The sequence below is a fragment of the Apostichopus japonicus genome, chromosome 20 (genome assembly GCF_037975245.1).
Source record: "Apostichopus japonicus isolate 1M-3 chromosome 20, ASM3797524v1, whole genome shotgun sequence".
NCBI classification, from domain to species: domain Eukaryota; kingdom Metazoa; phylum Echinodermata; class Holothuroidea; order Aspidochirotida; family Stichopodidae; genus Apostichopus; species Apostichopus japonicus.
In genome coordinates, this window is record NC_092580.1 from 29,052,905 (window position 1) to 29,067,476 (window position 14,572).

Sequence of the window (14,572 nt, forward strand, 5' to 3'; positions counted from 1 at the left end):
TTTATAACCGTAAGAGAACATTTTCCGTTTAATATCTTCTGTGTGAATTCGCAGCAGTACATGAACCAAATCGCAGAATGTCAAAGCATACTTACCTGGCGCAGGGATTTCCGTGATCATGACGGCGGAGCCCCCAGGGTGAGGCCTGTCCATTGCACTTTCGGATGGGTTGACCCCTGCGATTCTCTCAAACGTAGAGAACTCGGGCGTATAATTTCTGGTAGTGGAGGACTGCGTTCGCGCTATCCTCCTTATATATATATAAACTAATTGCAACAAAAAGACAATTAAGTGTAGTATTGTACTCTTTGCCTGGCCCAGTCACCATACAATGTCGCAGGGAGGTTTTCAGATCTCGTCATGCAACCGATCACATGTAAAATCACCCTTCCCCCGCCTCCGCCCCTCCAAATATATCCAATATTGAAACACTCAGTGCGCATGCGTGCGAATCGTACACTACGTAAGCTGCCAATGCTTTGTAGGACACGGAACACAAGTACACTGATGTTTGTTAATCAAGATCTAGTATCATGTATATCCTATACCTTTCTGCCCCTCCATCAATTCACTGACTCTTATAAGGACTACAAAATGATCGGCAAGCTTCTCCCTATTATAAGACATGCTCTGTTCAGTACAATAATATTAGTCACGTGACCCACTAGGACGAAATCCCGGCCGGTGTGCTGTTGTTAAAGGTCTAGCCGTATAGCACTGTTCAAAACCTGATCGAAACAGTTATTTACATAACTGTGAGCATTTGCAGTGTAATCAGTGACATGAAAGCTACTAAATAACGATTTAAAATATCGATTTATTGTTCGGCAAGAAATATTTCAGCTATTGACGCTTTTTTATAACCGTAAGAGAACATTTTCCGTTTAATATCTTCTGTGTGAATTCGCAGCAGTACATGAACCAAATCGCAGAATGTCAAAGCATACTTACCTGGCGCAGGGATTTCCGTGATCATGACGGCGGAGCCCCCAGGGTGAGGCCTGTCCATTGCACTTTCGGATGGGTTGACCCCTGCGATTCTCTCAAACGTAGAGAACTCGGGCGTATAATTTCTGGTAGTGGAGGACTGCGTTCGCGCTATCCTCCTTATATATATATAAACTAATTGCAACAAAAAGACAATTAAGCGTAGTATTGTACTCTTTGCCTGGCCCAGTCACCATACAATGTCGCAGGGAGGTTTTCAGATCTCGTCATGCAACCGATCACATGTAAAATCACCCTTCCCCCGCCTCCGCCCCTCCAAATATATCCAATATTGAAACACTCAGTGCGCATGCGTGCGAATCGTACACTACGTAAGCTGCCAATGCTTTGTAGGACACGGAACACAAGTACACTGATGTTTGTTAATCAAGATCTAGTATCATGTATATCCTATACCTTTCTGCCCCTCCATCAATTCACTGACTCTTATAAGGACTACAAAATGATCGGCAAGCTTCTCCCTATTATAAGACATGCTCTGTTCAGTACAATAATATTAGTCACGTGACCCACTAGGACGAAATCCCGGCCGGTGTGCTGTTGTTAAAGGTCTAGCCGTATAGCACTGTTCAAAACCTGATCGAAACAGTTATTTACATAACTGTGAGCATTTGCAGTGTAATCAGTGACATGAAAGCTACTAAATAACGATTTAAAATATCGATTTATTGTTCGGCAAGAAATATTTCAGCTATTGACGCTTTTTTATAACCGTAAGAGAACATTTTCCGTTTAATATCTTCTGTGTGAATTCGCAGCAGTACATGAACCAAATCGCAGAATGTCAAAGCATACTTACCTGGCGCAGGGATTTCCGTGATCATGACGGCGGAGCCCCCAGGGTGAGGCCTGTCCATTGCACTTTCGGATGGGTTGACCCCTGCGATTCTCTCAAACGTAGAGAACTCGGGCGTATAATTTCTGGCCCCCAGGGTGAGGCCTGTCCATTGCACTTTCGGATGGGTTGACCCCTGCGATTCTCTCAAACGTAGAGAACTCGGGCGTATAATTTCTGGTAGTGGAGGACTGCGTTCGCGCTATCCTCCTTATATATATATAAACTAATTGCAACAAAAAGACAATTAAGTGTAGTATTGTACTCTTTGCCTGGCCCAGTCACCATACAATGTCGCAGGGAGGTTTTCAGATCTCGTCATGCAACCGATCACATGTAAAATCACCCTTCCCCCGCCTCCGCCCCTCCAAATATATCCAATATTGAAACACTCAGTGCGCATGCGTGCGAATCGTACACTACGTAAGCTGCCAATGCTTTGTAGGACACGGAACACAAGTACACTGATGTTTGTTAATCAAGATTTAGTATCATGTATATCCTATACCTTTCTGCCCCTCCATCAATTCACTGACTCTTATAAGGACTACAAAATGATCGGCAAGCTTCTCCCTATTATAAGACATGCTCTGTTCAGTACAATAATATTAGTCACGTGACCCACTAGGACGAAATCCCGGCCGGTGTGCTGTTGTTAAAGGTCTAGCCGTATAGCACTGTTCAAAACCTGATCGAAACAGTTATTTACATAACTGTGAGCATTTGCAGTATAATCAGTGACATGAAAGCTATTAAATAACGATTTAAAATATCGATTTATTGTTCGGCAAGAAATATTTCAGCTATTGACGCTTTTTTATAACCGTAAGAGAACATTTTCCGTTTAATATCTTCTGTGTGAATTCGCAGCAGTACATGAACCAAATCGCAGAATGTCAAAGCATACTTACCTGGCGCAGGGATTTCCGTGATCATGACGGCGGAGCCCCCAGGGTGAGGCCTGTCCACTGCACTTTCGGATGGGTTGACCCCTGCGATTCTCTCAAACGTAGAGAACTCGGGCGTATAATTTCTGGTAGTGGAGGACTGCGTTCGCGCTATCCTCCTTATATATATATAAACTAATTGCAACAAAAAGACAATTAAGTGTAGTATTGTACTCTTTGCCTGGCCCAGTCACCATACAATGTCGCAGGGAGGTTTTCAGATCTCGTCATGCAACCGATCACATGTAAAATCACCCTTCCCCCGCCTCCGCCCCTCCAAATATATCCAATATTGAAACACTCAGTGCGCATGCGTGCGAATCGTACACTACGTAAGCTGCCAATGCTTTGTAGGACACGGAACACAAGTACACTGATGTTTGTTAATCAAGATCTAGTATCATGTATATCCTATACCTTTCTGCCCCTCCATCAATTCACTGACTCTTATAAGGACTACAAAATGATCGGCAAGCTTCTCCCTATTATAAGACATGCTCTGTTCAGTACAATAATATTAGTCACGTGACCCACTAGGACGAAATCCCGGCCGGTGTGCTGTTGTTAAAGGTCTAGCCGTATAGCACTGTTCAAAACCTGATCGAAACAGTTATTTACATAACTGTGAGCATTTGCAGTGTAATCAGTGACATGAAAGCTATTAAATAACGATTTAAAATATCGATTTATTGTTCGGCAAGAAATATTTCAGCTATTGACGCTTTTTTATAACCGTAAGAGAACATTTTCCGTTTAATATCTTCTGTGTGAATTCGCAGCAGTACATGAACCAAATCGCAGAATGTCAAAGCATACTTACCTGGCGCAGGGATTTCCGTGATCATGACGGCGGAGCCCCCAGGGTGAGGCCTGTCCATTGCACTTTCGGATGGGTTGACCCCTGCGATTCTCTCAAACGTAGAGAACTCGGGCGTATAATTTCTGGTAGTGGAGGACTGCGTTCGCGCTATCCTCCTTATATATATATAAACTAATTGCAACAAAAAGACAATTAAGCGTAGTATTGTACTCTTTGCCTGGCCCAGTCACCATACAATGTCGCAGGGAGGTTTTCAGATCTCGTCATGCAACCGATCACATGTAAAATCACTCTTCCCGCCCGCCTCCGACCCCTCCAAATATGTCCAATATTGAAACACCCAGTGCGCATGCGTGCGAATCGTACACTACGTAAGCTGCCAATGCTTTGTAGGACACGGAATACAAGTACACTGATGTTTGTAAATCAAGATCTAGTATCATGTATATCTTATACCTTTCTGCCCTTCCATCAATTCACTGACTCTTAGAAGGACTACAAAATGATCAGCAAGCTTCTCCCTATTATGAGACATGCTCTGTTCAGTACAATAATATTAGTCACGTGACCCACTAGGACGAAATTCCGGCCGGTGTGCTGTTGTTAAAGGTCTAGCCGTATAGCACTGTTAAATACCTGATCGAAACAGTTATTTACATAACTGTCAGCCTTTGCAGTGTAGCCTGTGACATGAAAGCTATTAAATATCGATTTAAAATATCGATTTATTGTTCGGCAAGAAATATCTGAGCTATTGACGCTTTTTCATAACGGTAAGAGAACATTTTCCGTTTAATATCTTCTGTGTGAATTCGCAGCAGTACATGAACCAAATCGCAGAATGTCAAAGCATACTTACCTGGCGCAGGGATTTCCGTGATCATGACGGCGGAGCCCCCAGGGTGAGGCCTGTCCATTGCACTTTCGGATGGGTTGACCCCTGCGATTCTCTCAAACGTAGAGAACTCGGGCGTATAATTTCTGGCAGTGGAGGACTGCGTTCGCGCTATCCTCCTTATATATATATAAACTAATTGCAACAAAAAGACAATTAAGTGTAGTATAGTACTCGTTGCCTGGCCCAGTCACCATACAATGTCGCAGGGAGGTTTTCAGATCTCGTCATGCAACCGATCACATGTAAAATCACTCTTCCCGCCCGCCTCCGACCCCTCCAAATATGTCCAATATTGAAACACCCAGTGCGCATGCGTGCGAATCGTACACTACGTAAGCTGCCAATGCTTTGTAGGACACGGAATACAAGTACACTGATGTTTGTAAATCAAGATCTAGTATCATGTATATCTTATACCTTTCTGCCCTTCCATCAATTCACTGACTCTTAGAAGGACTACAAAATGATCAGCAAGCTTCTCCCTATTATGAGACATGCTCTGTTTAGTACAATAATATTAGTCACGTGACCCACTAGGACGAAATTCCGGCCGGTGTGCTGTTGTTAAAGGTCTAGCCGTATAGCACTGTTAAATACCTGATCGAAACAGTTATTTACATAACTGTCAGCCTTTGCAGTGTAGCCTGTGACATGAAAGCTATTAAATATCGATTTAAAATATCGATTTATTGTTCGGCAAGAAATATCTGAGCTATTGACGCTTTTTCATAACGGTAAGAGAACATTTTCCGTTTAATATCTTCTGTGTGAATTCGCAGCAGTACATGAACCAAATCGCAGAATGTCAAAGCATACTTACCTGGCGCAGGGATTTCCGTGATCATGACGGCGGAGCCCCCAGGGTGAGGCCTGTCCATTGCACTTTCGGATGGGTTGACCCCTGCGATTCTCTCAAACGTAGAGAACTCGGGCGTATAATTTCTGGTAGTGGAGGACTGCGTTCGCGCTATCCTCCTTACATATATATATAAACTAATTGCAACAAAAAGACAATTAAGTGTAGTATTGTACTCTTTGCCTGGCCCAGTCACCATACAATGTCGCAGAGAGGTTTTCAGATCTCGTCATGCAACCGATCACATGTAAAATCACTCTTCCCGCCCGCCTCCGACCCCTCCAAATATGTCCAATATTGAAACACCCAGTGCGCATGCGTGCGAATCGTACACTACGTAAGCTGCCAATGCTTTGTAGGACACGGAATACAAGTACACTGATGTTTGTAAATCAAGATCTAGTATCATGTATATCTTATACCTTTCTGCCCTTCCATCCATTCACTGACTCTTAGAAGGACTACAAAATGATCAGCAAGCTTCTCCCTATTATGAGACATGCTCTGTTCAGTACAATAATATTAGTCACGTGACCCACTAGGACGAAATTCCGGCCGGTGTGCTGTTGTTAAAGGTCTAGCCGTATAGCACTGTTAAATACCTGATCGAAACAGTTATTTACATAACTGTCAGCCTTTGCAGTGTAGCCTGTGACATGAAAGCTATTAAATATCGATTTAAAATATCGATTTATTGTTCGGCAAGAAATATCTGAGCTATTGACGCTTTTTCATAACGGTAAGAGAACATTTTCCGTTTAATATCTTCTGTGTGAATTCGCAGCAGTACATGAACCAAATCGCAGAATGTCAAAGCATACTTACCTGGCGCAGGGATTTCCGTGATCATGACGGCGGAGCCCCCAGGGTGAGGCCTGTCCATTGCACTTTCGGATGGGTTGACCCCTGCGATTCTCTCAAACGTAGAGAACTCGGGCGTATAATTTCTGGTAGTGGAGGACTGCGTTCGCGCTATCCTCCTTATATATATAAACTAATTGCAACAAAAAGACAATTAAGCGTAGTATTGTACTCTTTGCCTGGCCCAGTCACCATACAATGTCGCAGGGAGGTTTTCAGATCTCGTCATGCAACCGATCACATGTAAAATCACTCTTCCCGCCCGCCTCCGACCCCTCCAAATATGTCCAATATTGAAACACCCAGTGCGCATGCGTGCGAATCGTACACTACGTAAGCTGCCAATGCTTTGTAGGACACGGAATACAAGTACACTGATGTTTGTAAATCAAGATCTAGTATCATGTATATCTTATACCTTTCTGCCCTTCCATCCATTCACTGACTCTTAGAAGGACTACAAAATGATCAGCAAGCTTCTCCCTATTATGAGATATGCTCTGTTCAGTACAATAATATTAGTCACGTGACCCACTAGGACGAAATTCCGGCCGGTGTGCTGTTGTTAAAGGTCTAGCCGTATAGCACTGTTAAATACCTGATCGAAACAGTTATTTACATAACTGTCAGCCTTTGCAGTGTAGCCTGTGACATGAAAGCTATTAAATATCGATTTAAAATATCGATTTATTGTTCGGCAAGAAATATTTCAGCTATTGACGCTTTTTCATAACGGTAAGAGAACATTTTCCGTTTAATATCTTCTGTGTGAATTCGCAGCAGTACATGAACCAAATCGCAGAATGTCAAAGCATACTTACCTGGCGCAGGGATTTCCGTGATCATGACGGCGGAGCCCCCAGGGTGAGGCCTGTCCATTGCACTTTCGGATGGGTTGAACCCTGCGATTCTCTCAAACGTAGAGAACTCGGGCGTATAATTTCTGGTAGTGGAGGACTGCGTTCGCGCTATCCTCCTTATATATATAAACTAATTGCAACAAAAAGACAATTAAGTGTAGTATTGTACTCTTTGCCTGGCCCAGTCACCATACAATGTCGCAGGGAGGTTTTCAGATCTCGTCATGCAACCGATCACATGTAAAATCACCCTTCCCCCGCCTCCTCCCCTCCAAATATATCCAATATTGAAACACTCAGTGCGCATGCGTGCGAATCGTACACTACGTAAGCTGCCAATGCTTTGTAGGACACGGAACACAATTACACTGATGTTTGTTAATCAAGATCTAGTATCATGTATATCTTATACCTTTCTGCCCCTCCATCAATTCACTGACTCTTAGAAGGACTACAAAATGATCAGCAAGCTTCTCCCTATTATGAGACATGCTCTGTTCAGTACAATAATATTAGTCACGTGACCCACTAGGACGAAATCCCGGCCGGTGTGCTGTTGTTAAAGGTCTAGCCGTATAGCACTGTTCAATACCTGATCGAAACAGTTATTTACATAACTGTGAGCATTTGCAGTGTAATCAGTGACATGAAAGCTATTAAATAACGATTTAAAATATCGATTTATTGTTCGGCAAGAAATATTTCAGCTATTGACGCTTTTTTATAACCGTAAGAGAACATTTTCCGTTTAATATCTTCTGTGTGAATTCGCAGCAGTACATGAACCAAATCGCAGAATATCAAAGCATACTTACCTGGCGCAGGGATTTCCGTGATCATGACGGCGGAGCCCCCAGGGTGAGGCCTGTCCATTGCACTCTCGGATGGGTTGACCCCTGCGATTCTCTCAAACGTAGAGAACTCGGGCGTATAATTTCTGGTAGTGGAGGACTGCGTTCGCGCTATCCTCCTTATATATATAAACTAATTGCAACAAAAAGACAATTAAGTGTAGTATTGTACTCTTTGCCTGGCCCAGTCACCATACAATGTCGCAGGGAGGTTTTCAGATCTCGTCATGCAACCGATCACATGTAAAATCACCCTTCCCCCGCCTCCGCCCCTCCAAATATATCCAATATTGAAACACTCAGTGCGCATGCGTGCGAATCGTACACTACGTAAGCTGCCAATGCTTTGTAGGACACGGAACACAATTACACTGATGTTTGTTAATCAAGATCTAGTATCATGTATATCCTATACCTTTCTGCCCCTCCATCAATTCACTGACTCTTATAAGGACTACAAAATGATCGGCAAGCTTCTCCCTATTATAAGACATGCTCTGTTCAGTACAATAATATTAGTCACGTGACCCACTAGGACGAAATCCCGGCCGGTGTGCTGTTGTTAAAGGTCTAGCCGTATAGCACTGTTCAAAACCTGATCGAAACAGTTATTTACATAACTGTGAGCATTTGCAGTGTAATCAGTGACATGAAAGCTATTAAATAACGATTTAAAATATCGATTTATTGTTCGGCAAGAAATATTTCAGCTATTGACGCTTTTTTATAACCGTAAGAGAACATTTTCCGTTTAATATCTTCTGTGTGAATTCGCAGCAGTACATGAACCAAATCGCAGAATGTCAAAGCATACTTACCTGGCGCAGGGATTTCCGTGATCATGACGGCGGAGCCCCCAGGGTGAGGCCTGTCCATTGCACTCTCGGATGGGTTGACCCCTGCGATTCTCTCAAACGTAGAGAACTCGGGCGTATAATTTCTGGTAGTGGAGGACTGCGTTCGCGCTATCCTCCTTATATATATAAACTAATTGCAACAAAAAGACAATTAAGCGTAGTATTGTACTCTTTGCCTGGCCCAGTCACCATACAATGTCGCAGGGAGGTTTTCAGATCTCGTCATGCAACCGATCACATGTAAAATCACTCTTCCCGCCCGCCTCCGACCCCTCCAAATATGTCCAATATTGAAACACCCAGTGCGCATGCGTGCGAATCGTACACTACGTAAGCTGCCAATGCTTTGTAGGACACGGAATACAAGTACACTGATGTTTGTAAATCAAGATCTAGTATCATGTATATCTTATACCTTTCTGCCCTTCCATCCATTCACTGACTCTTAGAAGGACTACAAAATGATCAGCAAGCTTCTCCCTATTATGAGATATGCTCTGTTCAGTACAATAATATTAGTCACGTGACCCACTAGGACGAAATTCCGGCCGGTGTGCTGTTGTTAAAGGTCTAGCCGTATAGCACTGTTAAATACCTGATCGAAACAGTTATTTACATAACTGTCAGCCTTTGCAGTGTAGCCTGTGACATGAAAGCTATTAAATATCGATTTAAAATATCGATTTATTGTTCGGCAAGAAATATTTCAGCTATTGACGCTTTTTCATAACGGTAAGAGAACATTTTCCGTTTAATATCTTCTGTGTGAATTCGCAGCAGTACATGAACCAAATCGCAGAATGTCAAAGCATACTTACCTGGCGCAGGGATTTCCGTGATCATGACGGCGGAGCCCCCAGGGTGAGGCCTGTCCATTGCACTTTCGGATGGGTTGAACCCTGCGATTCTCTCAAACGTAGAGAACTCGGGCGTATAATTTCTGGTAGTGGAGGACTGCGTTCGCGCTATCCTCCTTATATATATAAACTAATTGCAACAAAAAGACAATTAAGTGTAGTATTGTACTCTTTGCCTGGCCCAGTCACCATACAATGTCGCAGGGAGGTTTTCAGATCTCGTCATGCAACCGATCACATGTAAAATCACCCTTCCCCCGCCTCCTCCCCTCCAAATATATCCAATATTGAAACACTCAGTGCGCATGCGTGCGAATCGTACACTACGTAAGCTGCCAATGCTTTGTAGGACACGGAACACAATTACACTGATGTTTGTTAATCAAGATCTAGTATCATGTATATCTTATACCTTTCTGCCCCTCCATCAATTCACTGACTCTTAGAAGGACTACAAAATGATCAGCAAGCTTCTCCCTATTATGAGACATGCTCTGTTCAGTACAATAATATTAGTCACGTGACCCACTAGGACGAAATCCCGGCCGGTGTGCTGTTGTTAAAGGTCTAGCCGTATAGCACTGTTCAATACCTGATCGAAACAGTTATTTACATAACTGTGAGCATTTGCAGTGTAATCAGTGACATGAAAGCTATTAAATAACGATTTAAAATATCGATTTATTGTTCGGCAAGAAATATTTCAGCTATTGACGCTTTTTTATAACCGTAAGAGAACATTTTCCGTTTAATATCTTCTGTGTGAATTCGCAGCAGTACATGAACCAAATCGCAGAATATCAAAGCATACTTACCTGGCGCAGGGATTTCCGTGATCATGACGGCGGAGCCCCCAGGGTGAGGCCTGTCCATTGCACTCTCGGATGGGTTGACCCCTGCGATTCTCTCAAACGTAGAGAACTCGGGCGTATAATTTCTGGTAGTGGAGGACTGCGTTCTCGCTATCCTCCTTATATATATAAACTAATTGCAACAAAAAGACAATTAAGTGTAGTATTGTACTCTTTGCCTGGCCCAGTCACCATACAATGTCGCAGGGAGGTTTTCAGATCTCGTCATGCAACCGATCACATGTAAAATCACCCTTCCCCCGCCTCCGCCCCTCCAAATATATCCAATATTGAAACACTCAGTGCGCATGCGTGCGAATCGTACACTACGTAAGCTGCCAATGCTTTGTAGGACACGGAACACAATTACACTGATGTTTGTTAATCAAGATCTAGTATCATGTATATCCTATACCTTTCTGCCCCTCCATCAATTCACTGACTCTTATAAGGACTACAAAATGATCGGCAAGCTTCTCCCTATTATAAGACATGCTCTGTTCAGTACAATAATATTAGTCACGTGACCCACTAGGACGAAATCCCGGCCGGTGTGCTGTTGTTAAAGGTCTAGCCGTATAGCACTGTTCAAAACCTGATCGAAACAGTTATTTACATAACTGTGAGCATTTGCAGTGTAATCAGTGACATGAAAGCTATTAAATAACGATTTAAAATATCGATTTATTGTTCGGCAAGAAATATTTCAGCTATTGACGCTTTTTTATAACCGTAAGAGAACATTTTCCGTTTAATATCTTCTGTGTGAATTCGCAGCAGTACATGAACCAAATCGCAGAATGTCAAAGCATACTTACCTGGCGCAGGGATTTCCGTGATCATGACGGCGGAGCCCCCAGGGTGAGGCCTGTCCATTGCACTCTCGGATGGGTTGACCCCTGCGATTCTCTCAAACGTAGAGAACTCGGGCGTATAATTTCTGGTAGTGGAGGACTGCGTTCGCGCTATCCTCCTTATATATATAAACTAATTGCAACAAAAAGACAATTAAGTGTAGTATTGTACTCTTTGCCTGGCCCAGTCACCATACAATGTCGCAGGGAGGTTTTCAGATCTCGTCATGCAACCGATCACATGTAAAATCACCCTTCCCCCGCCTCCGCCCCTCCAAATATATCCAATATTGAAACACTCAGTGCGCATGCGTGCGAATCGTACACTACGTAAGCTGCCAATGCTTTGTAGGACACGGAACACAAGTACACTGATGTTTGTTAATCAAGATCTAGTATCATGTATATCCTATACCTTTCTGCCCCTCCATCAATTCACTGACTCTTATAAGGACTACAAAATGATCGGCAAGCTTCTCCCTATTATAAGACATGCTCTGTTCAGTACAATAATATTAGTCACGTGACCCACTAGGACGAAATCCCGGCCGGTGTGCTGTTGTTAAAGGTCTAGCCGTATAGCACTGTTCAAAACCTGATCGAAACAGTTATTTACATAACTGTGAGCATTTGCAGTGTAATCAGTGACATGAAAGCTATTAAATAACGATTTAAAATATCGATTTATTGTTCGGCAAGAAATATTTCAGCTATTGACGCTTTTTTATAACCGTAAGAGAACATTTTCCGTTTAATATCTTCTGTGTGAATTCGCAGCAGTACATGAACCAAATCGCAGAATGTCAAAGCATACTTACCTGGCGCAGGGATTTCCGTGATCATGACGGCGGAGCCCCCAGGGTGAGGCCTGTCCATTGCACTTTCGGATGGGTTGACCCCTGCGATTCTCTCAAACGTAGAGAACTCGGGCGTATAATTTCTGGTAGTGGAGGACTGCGTTCGCGCTATCCTCCTTATATATATATAAACTAATTGCAACAAAAAGACAATTAAGTGTAGTATTGTACTCTTTGCCTGGCCCAGTCACCATACAATGTCGCAGGGAGGTTTTCAGATCTCGTCATGCAACCGATCACATGTAAAATCACCCTTCCCCCGCCTCCGCCCCTCCAAATATATCCAATATTGAAACACTCAGTGCGCATGCGTGCGAATCGTACACTACGTAAGCTGCCAATGCTTTGTAGGACACGGAACACAAGTACACTGATGTTTGTTAATCAAGATCTAGTATCATGTATATCCTATACCTTTCTGCCCCTCCATCAATTCACTGACTCTTATAAGGACTACAAAATGATCGGCAAGCTTCTCCCTATTATAAGACATGCTCTGTTCAGTACAATAATATTAGTCACGTGACCCACTAGGACGAAATCCCGGCCGGTGTGCTGTTGTTAAAGGTCTAGCCGTATAGCACTGTTCAAAACCTGATCGAAACAGTTATTTACATAACTGTGAGCATTTGCAGTGTAATCAGTGACATGAAAGCTATTAAATAACGATTTAAAATATCGATTTATTGTTCGGCAAGAAATATTTCAGCTATTGACGCTTTTTTATAACCGTAAGAGAACATTTTCCGTTTAATATCTTCTGTGTGAATTCGCAGCAGTACATGAACCAAATCGCAGAATGTCAAAGCATACTTACCTGGCGCAGGGATTTCCGTGATCATGACGGCGGAGCCCCCAGGGTGAGGCCTGTCCATTGCACTTTCGGATGGGTTGACCCCTGCGATTCTCTCAAACGTAGAGAACTCGGGCGTATAATTTCTGGTAGTGGAGGACTGCGTTCGCGCTATCCTCCTTATATATATATAAACTAATTGCAACAAAAAGACAATTAAGCGTAGTATTGTACTCTTTGCCTGGCCCAGTCACCATACAATGTCGCAGGGAGGTTTTCAGATCTCGTCATGCAACCGATCACATGTAAAATCACCCTTCCCCCGCCTCCGCCCCTCCAAATATATCCAATATTGAAACACTCAGTGCGCATGCGTGCGAATCGTACACTACGTAAGCTGCCAATGCTTTGTAGGACACGGAACACAAGTACACTGATGTTTGTTAATCAAGATCTAGTATCATGTATATCCTATACCTTTCTGCCCCTCCATCAATTCACTGACTCTTATAAGGACTACAAAATGATCGGCAAGCTTCTCCCTATTATAAGACATGCTCTGTTCAGTACAATAATATTAGTCACGTGACCCACTAGGACGAAATCCCGGCCGGTGTGCTGTTGTTAAAGGTCTAGCCGTATAGCACTGTTCAAAACCTGATCGAAACAGTTATTTACATAACTGTGAGCATTTGCAGTGTAATCAGTGACATGAAAGCTACTAAATAACGATTTAAAATATCGATTTATTGTTCGGCAAGAAATATTTCAGCTATTGACGTTTTTTATAACCGTAAGAGAACATTTTCCGTTTAATATCTTCTGTGTGAATTCGCAGCAGTACATGAACCAAATCGCAGAATGTCAAAGCATACTTACCTGGCGCAGGGATTTCCGTGATCATGACGGCGGAGCCCCCAGGGTGAGGCCTGTCCATTGCACTTTCGGATGGGTTGACCCCTGCGATTCTCTCAAACGTAGAGAACTCTGGCGTATAATTTCTGGCCCCCAGGGTGAGGCCTGTCCATTGCACTTTCGGATGGGTTGACCCCTGCGATTCTCTCAAACGTAGAGAACTCGGGCGTATAATTTCTGGTAGTGGAGGACTGCGTTCGCGCTATCCTCCTTATATATATATAAACTAATTGCAACAAAAAGACAATTAAGTGTAGTATTGTACTCTTTGCCTGGCCCAGTCACCATACAATGTCGCAGGGAGGTTTTCAGATCTCGTCATGCAACCGATCACATGTAAAATCACCCTTCCCCCGCCTCCGCCCCTCCAAATATATCCAATATTGAAACACTCAGTGCGCATGCGTGCGAATCGTACACTACGTAAGCTGCCAATGCTTTGTAGGACACGGAACACAAGTACACTGATGTTTGTTAATCAAGATCTAGTATCATGTATATCCTATACCTTTCTGCCCCTCCATCAATTCACTGACTCTTATAAGGACTACAAAATGATCGGCAAGCTTCTCCCTATTATAAGACATGCTCTGTTCAGTACAATAATATTAGTCACGTGACCCACTAGGACGAAATCCCGGCCGGTGTGCTG

The 14,572-nt window shown here is 43.1% G+C and overlaps 15 non-coding genes and 2 pseudogenes across 15 annotated transcripts; all 17 read left to right on the plus strand.

Annotated features, from left to right (window-relative positions):
- The first annotated feature begins 87 nt into the window (after positions 1 to 87).
- Positions 88 to 252, plus strand: LOC139962279 (U1 spliceosomal RNA). Its single transcript, XR_011791191.1, has one exon. It is a non-coding gene; the product is annotated as a U1 spliceosomal RNA (small nuclear RNA).
- Positions 253 to 943: 691 nt separating this feature from the next.
- LOC139962280 (U1 spliceosomal RNA) lies at positions 944 to 1,108 on the plus strand. The gene has a single exon (XR_011791192.1). It is a non-coding gene; the product is annotated as a U1 spliceosomal RNA (small nuclear RNA).
- A 691-nt stretch (positions 1,109 to 1,799) lies between these two features.
- LOC139962249 (U1 spliceosomal RNA) lies at positions 1,800 to 1,936 on the plus strand (annotated as a pseudogene).
- An 810-nt stretch (positions 1,937 to 2,746) lies between these two features.
- LOC139962318 (U1 spliceosomal RNA) lies at positions 2,747 to 2,911 on the plus strand. Its single transcript, XR_011791229.1, has one exon. It is a non-coding gene; the product is annotated as a U1 spliceosomal RNA (small nuclear RNA).
- A 691-nt stretch (positions 2,912 to 3,602) lies between these two features.
- LOC139962281 (U1 spliceosomal RNA) lies at positions 3,603 to 3,767 on the plus strand. The gene has a single exon (XR_011791193.1). It is a non-coding gene; the product is annotated as a U1 spliceosomal RNA (small nuclear RNA).
- Positions 3,768 to 4,461: 694 nt separating this feature from the next.
- LOC139962314 (U1 spliceosomal RNA) lies at positions 4,462 to 4,626 on the plus strand. Its single transcript, XR_011791225.1, has one exon. It is a non-coding gene; the product is annotated as a U1 spliceosomal RNA (small nuclear RNA).
- Positions 4,627 to 5,320: 694 nt separating this feature from the next.
- LOC139962282 (U1 spliceosomal RNA) lies at positions 5,321 to 5,485 on the plus strand. Its single transcript, XR_011791194.1, has one exon. It is a non-coding gene; the product is annotated as a U1 spliceosomal RNA (small nuclear RNA).
- A 696-nt stretch (positions 5,486 to 6,181) lies between these two features.
- LOC139962283 (U1 spliceosomal RNA) lies at positions 6,182 to 6,346 on the plus strand. The gene has a single exon (XR_011791195.1). It is a non-coding gene; the product is annotated as a U1 spliceosomal RNA (small nuclear RNA).
- A 692-nt stretch (positions 6,347 to 7,038) lies between these two features.
- On the plus strand, positions 7,039 to 7,203 carry LOC139962316 (U1 spliceosomal RNA). Its single transcript, XR_011791227.1, has one exon. It is a non-coding gene; the product is annotated as a U1 spliceosomal RNA (small nuclear RNA).
- Positions 7,204 to 7,892: 689 nt separating this feature from the next.
- On the plus strand, positions 7,893 to 8,057 carry LOC139962311 (U1 spliceosomal RNA). The gene has a single exon (XR_011791222.1). It is a non-coding gene; the product is annotated as a U1 spliceosomal RNA (small nuclear RNA).
- A 689-nt stretch (positions 8,058 to 8,746) lies between these two features.
- On the plus strand, positions 8,747 to 8,911 carry LOC139962312 (U1 spliceosomal RNA). Its single transcript, XR_011791223.1, has one exon. It is a non-coding gene; the product is annotated as a U1 spliceosomal RNA (small nuclear RNA).
- A 692-nt stretch (positions 8,912 to 9,603) lies between these two features.
- LOC139962317 (U1 spliceosomal RNA) lies at positions 9,604 to 9,768 on the plus strand. Its single transcript, XR_011791228.1, has one exon. It is a non-coding gene; the product is annotated as a U1 spliceosomal RNA (small nuclear RNA).
- Positions 9,769 to 10,457: 689 nt separating this feature from the next.
- LOC139962321 (U1 spliceosomal RNA) lies at positions 10,458 to 10,622 on the plus strand. Its single transcript, XR_011791232.1, has one exon. It is a non-coding gene; the product is annotated as a U1 spliceosomal RNA (small nuclear RNA).
- A 689-nt stretch (positions 10,623 to 11,311) lies between these two features.
- Positions 11,312 to 11,476, plus strand: LOC139962313 (U1 spliceosomal RNA). Its single transcript, XR_011791224.1, has one exon. It is a non-coding gene; the product is annotated as a U1 spliceosomal RNA (small nuclear RNA).
- Positions 11,477 to 12,165: 689 nt separating this feature from the next.
- On the plus strand, positions 12,166 to 12,330 carry LOC139962284 (U1 spliceosomal RNA). Its single transcript, XR_011791196.1, has one exon. It is a non-coding gene; the product is annotated as a U1 spliceosomal RNA (small nuclear RNA).
- Positions 12,331 to 13,021: 691 nt separating this feature from the next.
- Positions 13,022 to 13,186, plus strand: LOC139962285 (U1 spliceosomal RNA). The gene has a single exon (XR_011791197.1). It is a non-coding gene; the product is annotated as a U1 spliceosomal RNA (small nuclear RNA).
- Positions 13,187 to 13,876: 690 nt separating this feature from the next.
- On the plus strand, positions 13,877 to 14,013 carry LOC139962251 (U1 spliceosomal RNA; annotated as a pseudogene).
- The last annotated feature ends 559 nt before the right edge of the window (positions 14,014 to 14,572 follow it).